This window comes from Coregonus lavaretus (assembly GCF_964263955.1).
Source record: "Coregonus lavaretus genome assembly, contig: HAP1_SCAFFOLD_4647, whole genome shotgun sequence".
In the NCBI taxonomy this organism is placed as follows: domain Eukaryota; kingdom Metazoa; phylum Chordata; class Actinopteri; order Salmoniformes; family Salmonidae; genus Coregonus; species Coregonus lavaretus.
Genome location: NW_028158627.1, coordinates 14,539 through 30,833, shown reverse-complemented (window position 1 = coordinate 30,833; position 16,295 = coordinate 14,539). Strand labels below are relative to the sequence as shown.

The 16,295-nt window shown below is 39.9% G+C and overlaps 1 long non-coding RNA gene across 1 annotated transcript; it reads left to right on the top strand.

The window, feature by feature from the left end:
- Positions 1–304: 304 nt before the first annotated feature.
- Positions 305–3,336, top strand: LOC311123753. The gene is made up of 4 exons (XR_014612636.1): positions 305–585; positions 749–798; positions 2,249–2,344; positions 3,261–3,336. It is a non-coding gene; the product is annotated as an uncharacterized lncRNA (long non-coding RNA).
- Positions 3,337–16,295: the final 12,959 nt, after the last annotated feature.

Genomic DNA, 16,295 nt, shown 5'->3' with positions numbered 1-16,295 from the left:
AAAAGTTTAGGTAGTGTCATGACGTTATCGACGTCATGACGTTCTGGTGGGTGGGTCATCTCTCCCTCAGGAAAGCTGAGTCAGCCATCTTGAATTTGCCTTGATGCGGGGATGTTTGGGCCGTGTGGATGTGGAACACAGTTGAATTTGTTTTAATTTGTTTGCAATGCGCACTTTTATGCTGCCCGCTTGAAACCACCACCACCTCCGTTTTTATCATTAGTCTTATTGCCCTCGTTTTCTTAAGCGCCATCTTATCATCACCTCTGATTTGGTAAGTAACTCTAATGTTGTTGTTTTTTTAATTGAATTTCGATAGTCTTAAATGTGGAACTGGGAATACATTTGTACAATGTGCACAGTGAATATTTGTTGTAAATAGTTTAAAAATCCAAGTAATTGTAACTTTAGAAGTTGTTAAATATGTGACAAATACGTTACGTTACTTCATCTTACAACGGTGTAACGTTATCAGCGGGTTTCCTGGATGAACTACATTTCCCATAATGCATGTTTGCCCGGGACATTGACGGTGGAGGAAGGTCCATGAGTTTTCGCTGTTCGCCGGTAATGCAAGTGCGTACTGTGAGTATACTTATTTCAATAAGTGTCTGCCTTACACAGTAAATATTTTACGTTATCGAGCTGTGTGTACGTGTGTGCTAGCGTGAAACGAACAATGCTAAACAACATAATGTGAGTGTGTTATCATGATGCTAACCAGGCCTGTGTTTGTTTTTCTTCCTAGGCTCAAGTGTGTGGTTGTGAGATCATCTCGAAATCCTTTTAACAGTTCAGGTAGGATGTATTATGAAATAGTGTTACTAATGTAATACATTGCTAAAACCAAGTATAGAGTTTATTTGTTATAATTCATTGGTATTAGATTTAAAAGGTGATCGAATAGCTCCTGATTTGTAATGTCATTAATGCATTTCTTTTGAAGCAATGTTTTAAAAAAATGTACAAGTGAATAGGTTGGTTTACTTTTAAGTTTAAATTTCCCACGTATCTCGTTAAAGTTTTGACCAATGAGCTAACTTGTTAAGTTGTGGCCAATGGGAGAGTGGACTGGTTGCTGGGAAAGAAAAGAGAGGGAAAAGTTGAAAGAAGGGAGAGGAGAGACGTTAGTGGGGTTGGTGAAGGAAAAACGACCAAAGGAAACGATAAAGAGAGAACAAAACCATACCTACAGAGTTTTTTAAAGGGAAATCCTGATTTTATTTCTATAAGAGAGTGTTTATTATTTAGTTAAGAAAGACCAAGTGGAGACTGAAGCTGCCGTCGCATTGTGGAGACATTCGACATCCTAGAGGTTAGCCTAGCATCGTGCAAGACTTGGAGAGAATTGCTTGTGACGATCAGTTCGGGTTTCCAACGGATGTCTGTTGCTGCTACCGAGTACTGGCTGCATTGATAGCTGTGTTCGCTGTGGATCTTGTGAGGACACCTGCATGGAACTACTATATTTTGCTGAGGCATTATCTACAAGTAGTGAGTAACTACAAATGTGGGGTGGACTTCGGGACTTTATGTATGTCGTCATTTTTTTTATGAGCTCCAACGCGCGCCCAGGGTTTAAGCAAGCTTGCAAATAATTTGGACATGGGTTGTGGAAAAATCATTGGGGTTTATAATTTTTATTTCTTTTGATGTGATACATTGAACATTTGATTAATATAGATCTTGAACCTTATGTCTGTTGTATTGGTGGAGTCATTTACTGTTTCAGTTTCATTTAATGCATGGGAAAGCATATCCTTATAACAATAACCAAGTCTATAATCATTCTATCTGAAGTTAATACCCTATTTGTCATTCACCCTAGCAAGTTTACAATAGGGATTCTTATTGGAGATGTCTTTCTCACCTAATATCCCATGCTGTTCAGATATTCTAAATAAGGTAATATCGTGAGAGTCAAATTCGAGCCTGGTGAGAGGGTTACACTAATAATTGGTTTTATTTTATGTGTTTCCACAGTCATTCTTTTGCTATTTCTCTAAATGTTTTTATCTCAACTGTGGGGTCAACAGTTGATCACTTGAACCCTTTATTAATACTTTGTTAAATACAAAGAACAACAACAGAAATAGCAGATATATAAGCACACAACTTTGATGCTTTGCTTGTTAATAACTAACTTGCTTATCTTTTAACATTTTCATTTTTACTATAATTAGTGTACAATGAATGTTTTTGATATTTGTGTAATTATTATTGTAATGGATATTTTTTGTCCATGTAGGAACAACGTGATGTAAATATGAGACGGGCCCTCGTCCTTCGTGCACTTCCTGTGTACCTGCATGAAGATGCCTCCAAGTTTTTCAGGACCTGTAATGTAAGTGTACTGGCCTCACTATCAATCCCTTTGCTTAGCTATTCAGTCAGCTTAAACATGACATCACTCAAAGAACTCTAGGAGAACCAGAGGGGCATTCCAGAAAGCAGGTTATGTGAAAACCATCAGTATAGCCAATTGTATTTTTTCCAACAACGTAATTTCAAAGTCCGTCTTTCTAGTTTGTCGCCGCATTGAGTATGAGATAAAATGTTTTTATATTTCATTTTCAGCCGATTTAAATAAAACAAAATAGCCTAAAATAAAACATTGAACAACATTCAACCACTTCCTTAAAGGCTAATATAAAATAAAGTGATGTTAAATTCAAAATGAAAAGACGACTGCATCTGAAACTCTGTCAGTGATTTATATAACAGCCGCAGCCAGAAAATGTCTGCTTCCTGTTTTCTCCCATTGCCATGGTGAATAACCGTATCGGAGCTCCATTGATGATGGCTTTTTACTAGTCGTCAGGCACAAGCTCAACTCCGAGTTAACGTACTCTGAGTCAACTTACCTAACTCAGATCAGCTGTTCTGTAACTGAAAACTCAGTTTCACTTCACAGGGTAAGTCAACTCTGAGTTCAGGGTTAGGCTCAGTTTGTTGAACCTCCTTTCTGGAATAGCCCCCAGGACCTGTTTATGAAGTTTCCTTGAGTTGTTATTCTGTAAACTGACATGTAGAAATTACATAAATGAAAAGGTAAGTATAAAGAATTCCACTAAACAAAAAGTATGCTTACAGGTAGGTGTGAAACTAACATAAAATAATAAGCATGTGTAAAGAAAATAGTTTAAACATGTAGCTTAGTTGCAGTCTAAGTGCAAAGTGACCGTAATGTCTAGACATCATTAGCATGATTTGTATCCTTGAGGGGCTGAACTCATTTTTGTATTATTTGTGTTTTATAGTCAGCAGATGGTCCAGACCTCACTGACACTCCGGTGGCTCTCCTGACAGTTGTCACTGATGATACTACTGATGCGGCCCTCTTCAGCCCTGAGAGCATCTGTATTGTCGTGGAAGATGAAATACTTGTGAGTGGTCCCACAAACCTGGCTGACTCATTTCTCCTGCTCTTTGGGTATGTCTATGCACTAGACCTACAGTACCCAAAGAATCTTGAGCTTACATTCACATTTATCCAAAAAGTTGTGATGTGTCTTGAGGACAACAAACCACTGAAAGGGCGTCTACTGACACTGAAGAATGATTTGTTCAATGAGTGAATCACTCAGAATGGACTATTTGTTGAGCTGAGTATTGAGGATGTTTTTTTCCCCTCTTTACAAATGGAATAATTTGCCTCTTCTACCTCATGTTTAATATGTTACACTGTTTGCCTCTTCTACCTCAGATTTAATACATTGATTGTTAATAGATAAATATCACAACATTGACGTATTGCCAAGCCCAAGTTTTTGTACTGTACTTGTGGGAAACGACTGTTGAATTCATGCACTATACATGTTTAATGTTGTGTGACCTAATGCTTACCTTGATGTTGCCAGTTGAAGTACGGCACAGTAGAAAACAGTACTTTTATTTGAATGTTTTATTTTAAAAAAGTGAGTTGCAGCCTTCAAGGTACAGTAAGTGGCAAAACGTTTTAAATGGCTCCACATTCTAATAGTTGTCATTGCTGTTGAGGATGGATTATAATTAGAATCTTATTTAATTTTATCATGAAGCCTTTGTGAGTTTTTATCATAATGTTTACTGAATAATGTGATATGGAGACCCAAAATACTGAATCTACCCGCTGTAGCAATGACCACTATCAGAATATGGAACTATTAACACTTAATGTACTTTAAAACACATTTTGTTTTTATGGAGTCATTTCCTTTTCCTTTTTTGTTTTAATTTATGACAAGCACTTTGTTTTGACTGAGCTCCTTTTGATTCGTGCCTTTTTAAAAGCACATTGTGTTGAATAAAAAAAAAGTTAAATTGTCACTGTGGTGTCACTTTCATGTTTTCTAACATTATTCGCTGATTATAATTGTGTAATGGACCGACATCAGTATTTCAGTTTAGAATTAATTTTGATTGCATGTCCCACATTATGAGTTGAATAATATTGAAAATGTTGAGTGTATTTCACACATTATATGAGTTGAAGAATATTTAATATTTTGAGTGTATTTCCCACATTTATGAGTTGAAGAATATTGAAAGTTTTGAGTGTATTTCCCACATTATATGAGTTGAAAAATATTGAAAATTTTGAGTGTATTTCCCACATTATATGAGTTGAAAAATATTGAAAATTTTGAGTGAATTACTCCCTAATTATAAGTTGAGGAATATCAATATTTATAAGATAACATTGAGATAATTTAAGGCAACTGTAAATGTAAATTTTATTTTATGTAAACTTAAAACATTTAAAAACATCACTAAAATATTTTTGTGTAATCTGTTACAAAATAATTGTTGAGTTATGTGAACTTATTAGTGTTTACAGTGTAGTGTACTCTACTCTACTGTACTATACTCTACTTTTCTTTACTGTACTGTTCTGTAATGTGCTCTAATGTCCTCTACTGTGCTCTACTGTACTGTACTGTGCGGCCCAAACTTGTGATACATAGACGTCTATGATTGGTTCAGATTTGGTCCGGCCAGGGCGGATTTACCAAATTTCAACTACTTTTCGACGTCCATGGATGTCCAGTGTCGGTCGGTGCTCAGTAGGTGAGGATGCTTGTTACAGTAAATGGAAAGACGGTAGGCGGTAGGTGTCATGGTAGATATCAGTAAGAGGTGGAGAGGTGACATTAACTGGAGAGAGAGGGTTTGTGCAGATGGTTTTCACAGTCTTGGTTTGACCACCAGATGACAGAAAGTGAAAGAAAACCATTATGAGCTGAACATAACAGGATGCCAGTGGAAGGGAGGACAGTAGCAGGAGACCCTATGAGCTGAACATAACAGGATGCCAGTGGAAGGGAGGACAGTAGCAGGAGACCCTATGAGCTGAACATAACAGGATGCCAGTGTAAGGGAGGACAGTAGCAGGAGACCCTATGAGCTGAACATAACAGGATGCCAGTGGAAGGGAGGACAGTAGCAGGTGACCCAACTGTGGTTTGTGACTACTATGATTTCCCATTGTAGCCAATTCAATTACAGTAATTACCGATTTGGTAATAGAATTTCCAGCTTTAATCACTTAATAATTCATAAACAAACTTGATATCAGTAAAAACACTATAACTTATTCGTAGGTCAACCTTTACTTGTTACTTCTGTGAACTTTCATCATCCTCCCTCATGAGGGAGAGAAATTAGAAAATATCTTAAAGATATGTATGTTTTTGGAAACGGAATTACAAGGCACAAGGCAATGTTCTTAAACATAACGGCAAATAATTTCTCCAAAACTAAATATGTGTTGATACAGTGCCTTGCAAAAGTATTCATCCACCTTGGCATTTTTTCCTATTTTGTTGCATTACGACCTGTAATTTAAATGGATTTTTATTTGGATTTCATGTAATGGACATACACAAAATAGTCCAAATTGGTGAAGTGAAATTAAAAAGATAACTTGTTTCAAAAAATTATAACAAATAAATAACGGAAAAGTGGTGCGTGCATATGTACTCACCCCCTTTGCTATGAAGCCCCTAAATAAGATCTGGTGCAACCAATTACCTTCAGAAATCACATAATTAGTTAAATAAAGTCCACCTGTGTGCAATCTAAGTGTCACATGATCTGTCACATGATCTCAGTATATATACACCTGTTCTGAAAGGCCCCAGAGTCTGCAACACAACTAAGCAAGCGGCACCACCAAGCAAGCGGCACCATGAAACCAAGGAGCACTCCAAACAGGTCAGGGACAAAGTTGTGGAGAAATACAGATCAGGGTTGGGTTATAAAAAAATATTCAAAACTTTGAACATCCCACAGAGCACCATGAAATATATTATTTAAAAAATGGATAGAATATGGCACCACAACAAACCTGCCAAGAGAGGGCCGCAACCAAAACTCACGGACCAGGCAAGGAGGGCATTAATCAGACAGGCAACAAAGAGACCAAAGATACAGTGAGGGAAAAAAGTATTTGATCCCCTGCTGATTTTGTACGTTTGCCCACTGACAAAGACATGATCAGTCTATAATTTTAATGATAGGTTTATTTGAACAGTGAGAGACAGAATAACAACAAATAAATCCAGAAAAACACATGTCAAAAATGTTATAAATTGATTTGCATTTTAATGAGGGAAATAAGTATTTGACCCCTCTGCAAAACATGACTTAGTACTTGGTGGCAAAACCCTTGTTGGCAATCACTTGAAGTTGGCCACCAGGTTTGCACACATCTCAGGAGGGATTTTGTCCCACTCCTCTTTGCAGATCTTCTCCAAGTCATTACGGTTTTGAGGCTGACGTTTGACAACTCAAACCTTCAGCTCCCTCCACAGATTTTCTATGGGATTAAGGTCTGGAGACTGGCCAGGCCACTCCAGGACCTTAATGTGCTTTTTCTTGAGCCACTCCTTTGTTGCCTTTGCCGTGTGTTTTGGGTCATTGTCATGCTGGAATACCCATCCACGACCCATTTTCAATGCCCTGGCTGAGGGAAGGCGGTTCTCACCCAAGATTTGATGGTACATGGCGCCATCCATCATCCCTTTGATGCGGTGAAGTTGTCCTGTCCTCTTAGCAGAGAAACACCCCCAAAGAATAATGTTTCCACCTCCATGTTTGACGGTGGGGATGGTGTTTTTGGGGTCATAGGCAGCATTCCTCCTCCTCCAAACACGGCGAGTTGAGTTGATGCCAAAGAGCTCCAGTTTGGTCTCATCTGACCACAACACTTTCACCCAGTTCTCCTCTGAATCATTCAGATGTTCATTGGCAAACTTCAGACGGCCCTGTATATGTGCTTTCTTGAGCAGGGGGACCTTGCGGGCGCTGCAGGATTTCAGTCCTTCACGGCGTAGTGTGTTACCAATTGTTTTCTTGGTGACTATGGTCCCAGCTGCCTTGAGATCATTGACAAGATCTTCCCGTGTAGTTCTGGGCTGATTCTTATGATCATTGCAACTCCACGAGGTGAGATCTTGCATGGAGCCCCAGGCCGAGGGAGATTTACATTTATTTTGTGTTTCTTCCATTTGCGAATAATCGTACCAACTGTTGTCACCTTCTCACCAAGCTGCTTGGCGATGGTCTTGTAGCCCATGCCAGCCTTGTGTAGGTCTACAATCTTGTCCCTGACATCCTTGGAGAGCTCTTTGGTCTTGGCCATGGTGGAGAGTTTGGAATCTGATTGATTGATTGCTTCTGTGGACAGGTGTCTTTTATACAGGTAACAAACTGAGATTAGGAGCACTCCCTTTAAGAGTGTGCTCCTAATCTCAGCTCATTACCTGTATAAAAGACACCTGGGAGCCAGAAATCTTTCTGATTAAGAGGGGGTCAAATACTTATTTCCCTCATTAAAATGCAAATCAATTTATAACATTTTTGACATGCGTTTATCTGGATTTTTTTGTTGTTATTCTGTCTCTCACTGTTCAAATAAACCTACCATTAAAATTATAGACTGATCATTTCTTTGTCAGTGGCAAACGTACAAAATCAGCAGGGGATCAAATACTTTTTTCCCTCACTGTAACCCTGAAGGAGCTGCAAAGCTCCACAGCAGAGATTGAAGTATCTGTCCATAGGACCACTTTAAGCTATACACCCCACAGAGCTTGCTTTACGGAAGAGTAGACAGAAAAAAGCCATTGCTTAAAGAAAAATATAAGCAAACACGTTTGGTGTTCGACAAAAGCCATGTGGGAGACCCCAAACATATAGAAGAAGGTACTCTGGTCAGATAAAACAAAAATTTAGCTTTTCGGCCATCAAGGAAAACGCTATGTCTAGTGCAAACCCAACACCTTTCATCACCCCGAGAACACCATCCCCACAGTGAAGCATGGTGGTGGCAGCATCATGCTGTGAGGATGTTTTTCATCGGCAGAGACTGGGAAACTGGTCAGAATTGAAGGAATGATGGATGATGCTAAATACAGGGAAATTCTTGAGGGAAACCTTTTTCAGTCTTTCAGAGATTTCAGACTGGGACGGAGGTTCACCTTCCAGCAGGACCCTAAGCATACTGCTAAAGCAACACTCGATTGGTTTAATGGGAAACATTTAAACGTCTTGGAATGGCCTAGTCAAAGCCCAGACCTCAATCTAATTGAGAATCTGTGGTATGACTTAAAGATTGCTGTACACCAGCGGAACCCATCCAACTTGAAGGAGCTGGAGCAGTTTTGCCTTGAAGAATGGGCAAAAATCCCAGTGGCTAGATGTGCCAAGCTTATAGAGACATACCCCAAGAGACTTGCAGCTGTAATAGCTGCAAAAGGTGGCTATACAAAGTATTGACTTTGGGGGGGTGAATAGTTATGCACGCTCAAGTTTTCAGTTTTTTTGTCTTATTTCTTGTTTGTTTCACAATAAAAAATATTTTGCATCTTCAAAGTGGTAGGCATGTTGTGTAAATCAAATGATACAAATCCCCCCAAAAATCCATTTTAATTCCAGGTTGTAAGGCAACAAAATAGGAAAAATGCCAAGGGGGGTGAATACTTTTGCTAGCCACTTTATTTATTGGCAGGGGTCTTTACTTCAACATTGTGTTTTGATGTATTTCTAATACCTTTTAAGTATATGTACTGTATATATGCCTTAATTTTATCTTTCATTTGACACCCAATTTGACACACATGCTTATTTGAACTTGTTGGTGCTTATGGGTCCTTTTACATGGAAATGCCCAGTAATGCAGTAGTCAGTCATCCCTGGCTAGACAGAGAGGACAGGAGTCTGACACAGCAGCTCCCATCAGACACAGGACCTGGTGGTTGATTTATGATGTATATCCATCTCTACCCTTTACCTTGCACACAGACACACACGTCGCTGTTAGATTAATTTGTATTTTAAGAATAATGACTAAAGGATTTCACCCCAAATAGAGTATAAATGTGTGAACGGTGTTAGAGTTATAATGTAGTGGCAACCCACTAACAGAGGGGGGCGGGACTAAACATTCCAGGGTGAAGGGGACTGAGAAAACGGGTTAAAAAAGCCTCCTAAAGGTGGGCGGAGCAAAGTGCCTTTGTGTGTCAAGGGGTATAAAACAGGAGTGTATGGGTTTTGGCGCCAGAGCTCTCCATGAATAAAAATACAGATCATTCTTGCTGGTTGTGGACCTTGAATCATTTATGATTAAAACCAGAGCCTTACAACCTCTGGTAATGATTCAAGCTTACGTTGAATTAGAGATAGAAATTCTCGTGACAGTCGTACACAAACACACAGACACACTGACCTCTGGGCTACAGTCCCATTCCTTCCCTCCCTCCCACTCTCCCTCCAAGGCCCTGCCAGCTCAGGACTGATACATATTGACTCTTTATTAAACAGTCACATTGATTAATGGTGATCAATGCAGTCTCCAGGGGCCTCCCTCCCAATCGTTTCTTTACAGGCAGCCATTTTGCATGAATGTAAACAACCCACTAAAACGTTACGACCCATAACAGCCATGTAACCAGACGAGGGGACAGATATTCCCCCTCTCCCGCCTTCTGTCTTTCCCTCCTCACCCTCCTCCTTACTAATACAGCCCCTAAACAAGGGATAATTAAAAAGTGTCAGGGTTAACGATCGGAGTGAGGGAAACAACAATTCCCAGTCGAAAATAGAGTCCGGACTCTGGACCAATACATAATAACAACACAATCACAGCACACACTTTGAAATACCCATTTTCTCATTACAAAGACGTACTTACTTGGTGGGGTAATCTTCTTTTTACAACATTGCCGACGTTTCACACAGTTTTTTTTTAGCTAGCCCGGCTAACCCGCCATCCCATGCCATTAAGAAAGAGCTCTGATATCTCATACTGGGTTCATTTAATTTCCTGTGAGGCAGGTTTTCAACGAGCCCGGCAGGAGTAGTAAAAGCTGAGAGGAATTGAGATAAACAGAAATACAGTAGGAAGAACTGGGGCTGCACTGCCTGATCTGACAAAGCTGTGTAGAAACAACCTTTAAATGAAAACCAGAAACAGCGGAAGCCATTACTGTTGGGACTCTATCATGTTGAGTGACAAACTAAAGGGCGTTCTGTAGATATACGTACTCTGTTCATTTGTGTGTCTTCCTTCCTGACTTCCTGTTTTTAAACCACATAATTATCCTGCCTCTCTTATATTACATTGTACATTTTAGTCATTTAGCAGACGCTCTTATCCAGAGCGACTTACAGTTAGTGAGTGCATACATTTTTCATACTGGTCCCCCGTGGGAATTCCTTTGCCTTTCAGTCTCTTTCTATCCCTTCATCTTTGGCAGTGTGGCCATAAGAGAGAGGTAGAGGGACAGAGAGAAGGAGAAATCAAGAGGGAGAGAGAGAGTAGTGAAATAGAGGGGGAAAAGAAGGGAGGGAGAGCCTGAGAAAAGAGAGATTTAAAGAGAGAAGGATGTGTAGGGACAGAGAGAGTTGAGAGGAGGAAATGAGAAAGCGGGACAGAGAAGGATTTCCAGAAGCACGTTCCCAGAATGTAGATGTCCGTGTCCCAGGTCATGAATATGTAGCAGAAACAGGGACCGCTGCAGCCCACCAGGGCTTTACCCCCCTAGCCCCTCGGATCTCCCCTGGCTGAGCCTCCCTGAGCCCCCCTATAGCCCCCTCGTATGTGTGTGTGTGTGTGTGTGTGTGTGTGTGTGTGTGTGTGTGTGTGCGTGTGCGTGCATGCGTGTCTATCTAGAGTAGCCAGTGAGTAGTGCAGAGCAGGGTAGATCAGAGGAAGCAGGGTATGATTCAGGAGCATAAGATATGCTAATGAGGAAGGTGACCATCATTAGCCATGCTAGCTTTCTGAGCTAAATTAGCCAGCTCCCCTGCCTCACATCCACAAAGACAATTTAGCTTTCCCTAACTCTGCTCTCTTACCCTCTCTCCTCTCTCTCCCTCTCCCATCTTCCTGCCTCTCACTCACCACTCTCCCTTCCTGTGTGTGTGCCAGTATGTGTTCCAGTGTGTGTGCCAGTGTGATAACTCTAAGTAGTGTGTGTCTGTGTCCATCACATCCAGACATAACAAGCTCCATTTGGCTCACAGAGAAAAACACAAGTCAATCAAAGCATTCCAAACACAACAGCAATAGGCCACATGAATCTAGAGCTAGCCAGGCCCATGTACACACACACCTGCCATTTTGTACCAAATTATTTTAATGTCTGCCATGTTAAATGCACTCCCTAATGGAACCCTCGTGTGTGTGTTGTTGATGATTCATCCCAACTGTCAACTATAGACACACACACACACACGTTTGCCACTTTTTGTTATAATCATGGTTTCAATCCAAAAAGCACCACATAAACTCTCACTTATACTGAGTTCACCAATTTGTTTGTTATTGATACATTTTTTACATTTACGTCATTTAGCAGACGCTCTTATCCAGAGCGACTTACAGTTAGTGAGTGCATACATTATTATTTTTTTATTTTTTCATACCCCCCGTGGGAATCGAACCCACAACCCTGGCGTTGCAAACACCATGCTCTACCAACTGAGCTACATCCCTGCCGGCCATTCCCTCCCCTACCCTGGACGACGCTGGGCCAATACACACACACACACACACACACACACACACACACACACACACACACACACACACACACACACACACACACACACACACACACACACACACACACACACACACACACACACACACACACACACACACACACACACACACACACACACACACACACACACACACACACACACACACACACACACACACACACACACACACACACACACACACACATACACTTACACTTACTTGGCAACCCAGCACCGCTCAGGCATTGTTGCACCTGCCTGAACAAAAACAGCACTTAGAATATCTACAAGATTCAATTTCCTGATCACATCTGGATGTTTTTATCTTATTAATTAATTAGTGAAAGAATAATTTACGCTGTGAAAAAATATAGAGCAGCACAATGGTGGTTAATGACTGGTTCAAAGACAGCGCTGGTTACAGGGCCTTTACCCTTGTCTCTAATTGACAGTACTCTCTGCTAGGTTATTAACGGGAACTACACACAATGCCTGCATCTCAAATGGCACCCTGTTCCCTATATAGTGCACTACTTCCCTATATAGTGTACTAGGGCGCCATTGGGTATGCATACTCACGAGTGCTGAAAGTGAGGATAGCATTGTGAATGCTCCCGGACCACAATTATGTATTCTATAAAGGACCGTCTGAAAGGAGCTTTGGAGAGATTATTAGGGTAAGCGTACATAAGCCCACGTACCAATTAAGCCCACTTCCATCTTTGGATTCAAATAAAAAACAGAAAAACAAACACTTCTTCTGCTGTTTAATGTTTCAACTTATTCAACTAAATGTGTATTATTAAGTTAGTTCCCACAACTGGCCAATTTCAAACCTGCAAAAAAACATTGGTGTTGAGGCTACCCTCAGATATGTTTTGCACCTCCTCAGATATATGCTGATATATGCACATGATAGCATATTTCATGAGCATTCATTACTATTTCTTGCCAATTTAAAATGTAGGTTTTTCATGCTAGCAGTCGTGCCTGCATGTCACAGTCACACAGTAGCAACATAACTTCAGGCATTCACAGTTTACATGTAATGCTATTTTGTCTTATTTTACTGTTAAATTAACCTTGCATTTTTATACATAGATGCCATTTTTGTAAATTTGACATTTATCTCAGGTGTGCAGTACCACAAAAAGCACCCCCTCTATACAGAATGTAAATGACAATAAAGCAATATTGTTCAATATGATCAATACTAACTTTGCATAATATTGTAGACTATAGTGTATATTTATACCCAAAATCATTGGTTTCCAAATATTTTATGAGTAGACTTTGCTATTCTTTATTTTTCACCATAAATCACTGTTGTTCCAATTAAACCCAGTATGCTCCTATTAAGCCCAGTTTGTATTGAAACACATGGGGATACTATGTTGATATCCCTAATATTCAATAAATATGTTTTTTGTTCAGATTTAAGTTAATTAAAACACCCAAAAACTACAGTTATGCATATATATTACAATTAGGAGCAATTAGAAACCTCTGTACTCTCTCCAAGACGTTTGGAGTGGACAGGTAGTCATTGATGCAGAGAGAGAAGAATAAGCTCAGGGTTGAGGGGTATCTGGGATTGAAGACCTACAAGTGGTGGACAAAAATGCAAACAAATGAGAGACAAGAAGATGACTATTGGGTCAGTACTATTGGGTAAGTACTCATGCACTGTTGGGTGGGGGCATTGTCATTCATCCATGTGATTCTGTTTTTTGGTCCACCACCTGTAACATTTTAATACACAGTAGAGATAGAGATTTTTCAGATAGGCTTTAGGAAGGTAAGTTGAACTAATTAACAAGAATAGCAGTACAGCAAATGTGAATCAGCTTTCAGATAATTAATTGAAAGTTGTGTGTTATGGTCTTTGTTACATGGCTTCTTATCCACAGAGGGCCAGTGTGGGTGCAGGTTTGTGTTCTAACCAAACAATAACACACCTGATTCAACTAATCATGTATTGATTAAAGTCTATTATTAGTTGAATCAGGTGTGTACTAGTTGGCAAGAACAAAAGCCTAAGTCCACATTGATCTCTGTGGATTGGATTGGACATACCCCTGTTATGAGTCCTACTTTCATGATGAATAGTAATGATCAATGCATTTTAATGACTTTAGGGAGATTAATAAAATGTTACATAAGAAATGTCAGTTTGTACGTTTTGAACATTTGGAAATTAATTAGAATTGATTATTTAAGAGGTGGGCTTATTTGGAACACCCATGGGCTTAAAAGGTACAGTTGAAGTCGGAAGTTTACATACATCTTAGCCAAAAACATTTAAACTCAGTCTTTCACAATTCCTGACATTTACTCCTAGCAAAAATTCCCTGTCTTAGGTCAGTTAGGATCACCACTTTATTTTAAGAATGTGAAATGTCAGAATAATAGTAGAGAGAATGATTTATTTAAGCTTTTATTTCTTGCATCACATTCCCAGTGGGTCAGAAGTTTACATACACTGAATTAGTATTTGACTTCGGTCAAACGTTTCGGGTAGTCTTCCACAAGCTTCCCACAATAAGTTGGGTGAATTTTGGCCCATTCCTCCTGACAGAGCTGGTGTAACTGAGTCAGGTTTGTAGGCCTCCTTGATTGCACACGCTTTTTCAGTTCTGCCCACCAATTTGCTATAGGATTGAGGTCAGGGCTTTGTGATGGCCACTCCAATACCTTGACTTTGTTGTCCTTAAGCCATTTTGCCACAACTTTGTCCATTTGGAAGACCCATTTGCAACCAAGCTTTAACTTCCTGACTGATGTCTTGAGATGTTACTTCAATATATCCACATAATTTTCCTTCCTCATGATGCCATCTATTCTGTGAAGTGCACCAGTCTCCCACAGCATGATGCTGCCACCCCCGTGCTTCACAGTTGGGATGGTGTTCTTCGGCTTGCAAGCTACCCCCTTTTTCCTCCAAACATAACGATGGTCATTATGGCCAAACAGTTCTATATTTGTTTGATCAGACCAGAGGACATTTCTCCAAAAAGTACAATCTTTGTCCCCATGTCCAGTTGCAAACCGTAGTCTGGCTTTTTTATGGCGGTTTTGGAGCAGTGGCTTCTTCCTTGCTGAGCTGCCTTTCAGGTTATGTCGATATATAGGACTTGTTTTACTGTGGATATAGATACTTTTGTACCTGTTTCCTCCAGCATCTTCACAGGGTCCTTTGCTGTTGTCCTGGGATTGATTTGCACTTTTCGCATCAAAGTACATTCATCTCTAGGAGACAGAACGCGTCTCCTTCCTCAGTGGTATGACGGCTGCATGGCCCCATGGTGTTTATACGTGAGTACTATTGTTTGTACAGATGAACACGGTACCTTCAGGCGTTTGGAAATTGCTCCCAAGGATGAACCAGACTTGGGGAGGTCTACAATTTTTTTTCTGAGATCTTGGCTGATTTCTTTTGATTTTCCCATAATGTCAAGCAAAGAGGCACTGAGTTTGAAGGTAGGCCTTGAATTACATCCACAGGTACACCTCCAATTGACTCAAATGATGTAAATTGGCCTATCAGAAGCTTCTAAAGCCATGACATAATTTTCTGGAATTTTCCAAGCTGTTTAAAGGCACAGTCAACTTAGTGTATGTAAACTTCTGACCCACTGGAATTGTGATACAGTGAATTATAAGTGAAATAATCTGTCTGTAAACAATTGTTGGAAAAATTACTTGTGTCATGCACAAAGTAGATGTCCTATCCGACTTGCCAAAACTATAGTTTGTTAACAGGAGTGGTTGAAAAACGAGTTTTAATGACTCCAACCTAAGTGTATGTAAACTTCTGACTTCAACTGTACATTCGGTACTCATTAAGCCCAGTCCTGACTTTTAACATATTTTATCAAATACAGTGGGGAGAACAAGTATTTGATACACTGCCGATTTTGCAGGTTTTCCTACTTACAAAGCATGTAGAGGTCTGTCATTTTTATCATAGGTACACTTCAACTGTGAGAGACGGAATCTAAAACAAAAATCCAGAAAATCACATTGTATGATTTTTAAGTAATTCATTTGCATTTTATTGCATGACATAAGTATTTGATACATCAGCAAAGCAGAACTTAATATTTGGTACAGAAACCTTTGTTTGCAATTACAGAGATCATACGTTTCCTGTAGGTCTTGACCAGGTTTGCACACACTCCAGCAGGGATTTTGGCCCACTCCTCCATACAGACCTTCTCCAGATCCTTCAGGTTTCGGGGCTGTCGCTGGGCAATACGGACTTT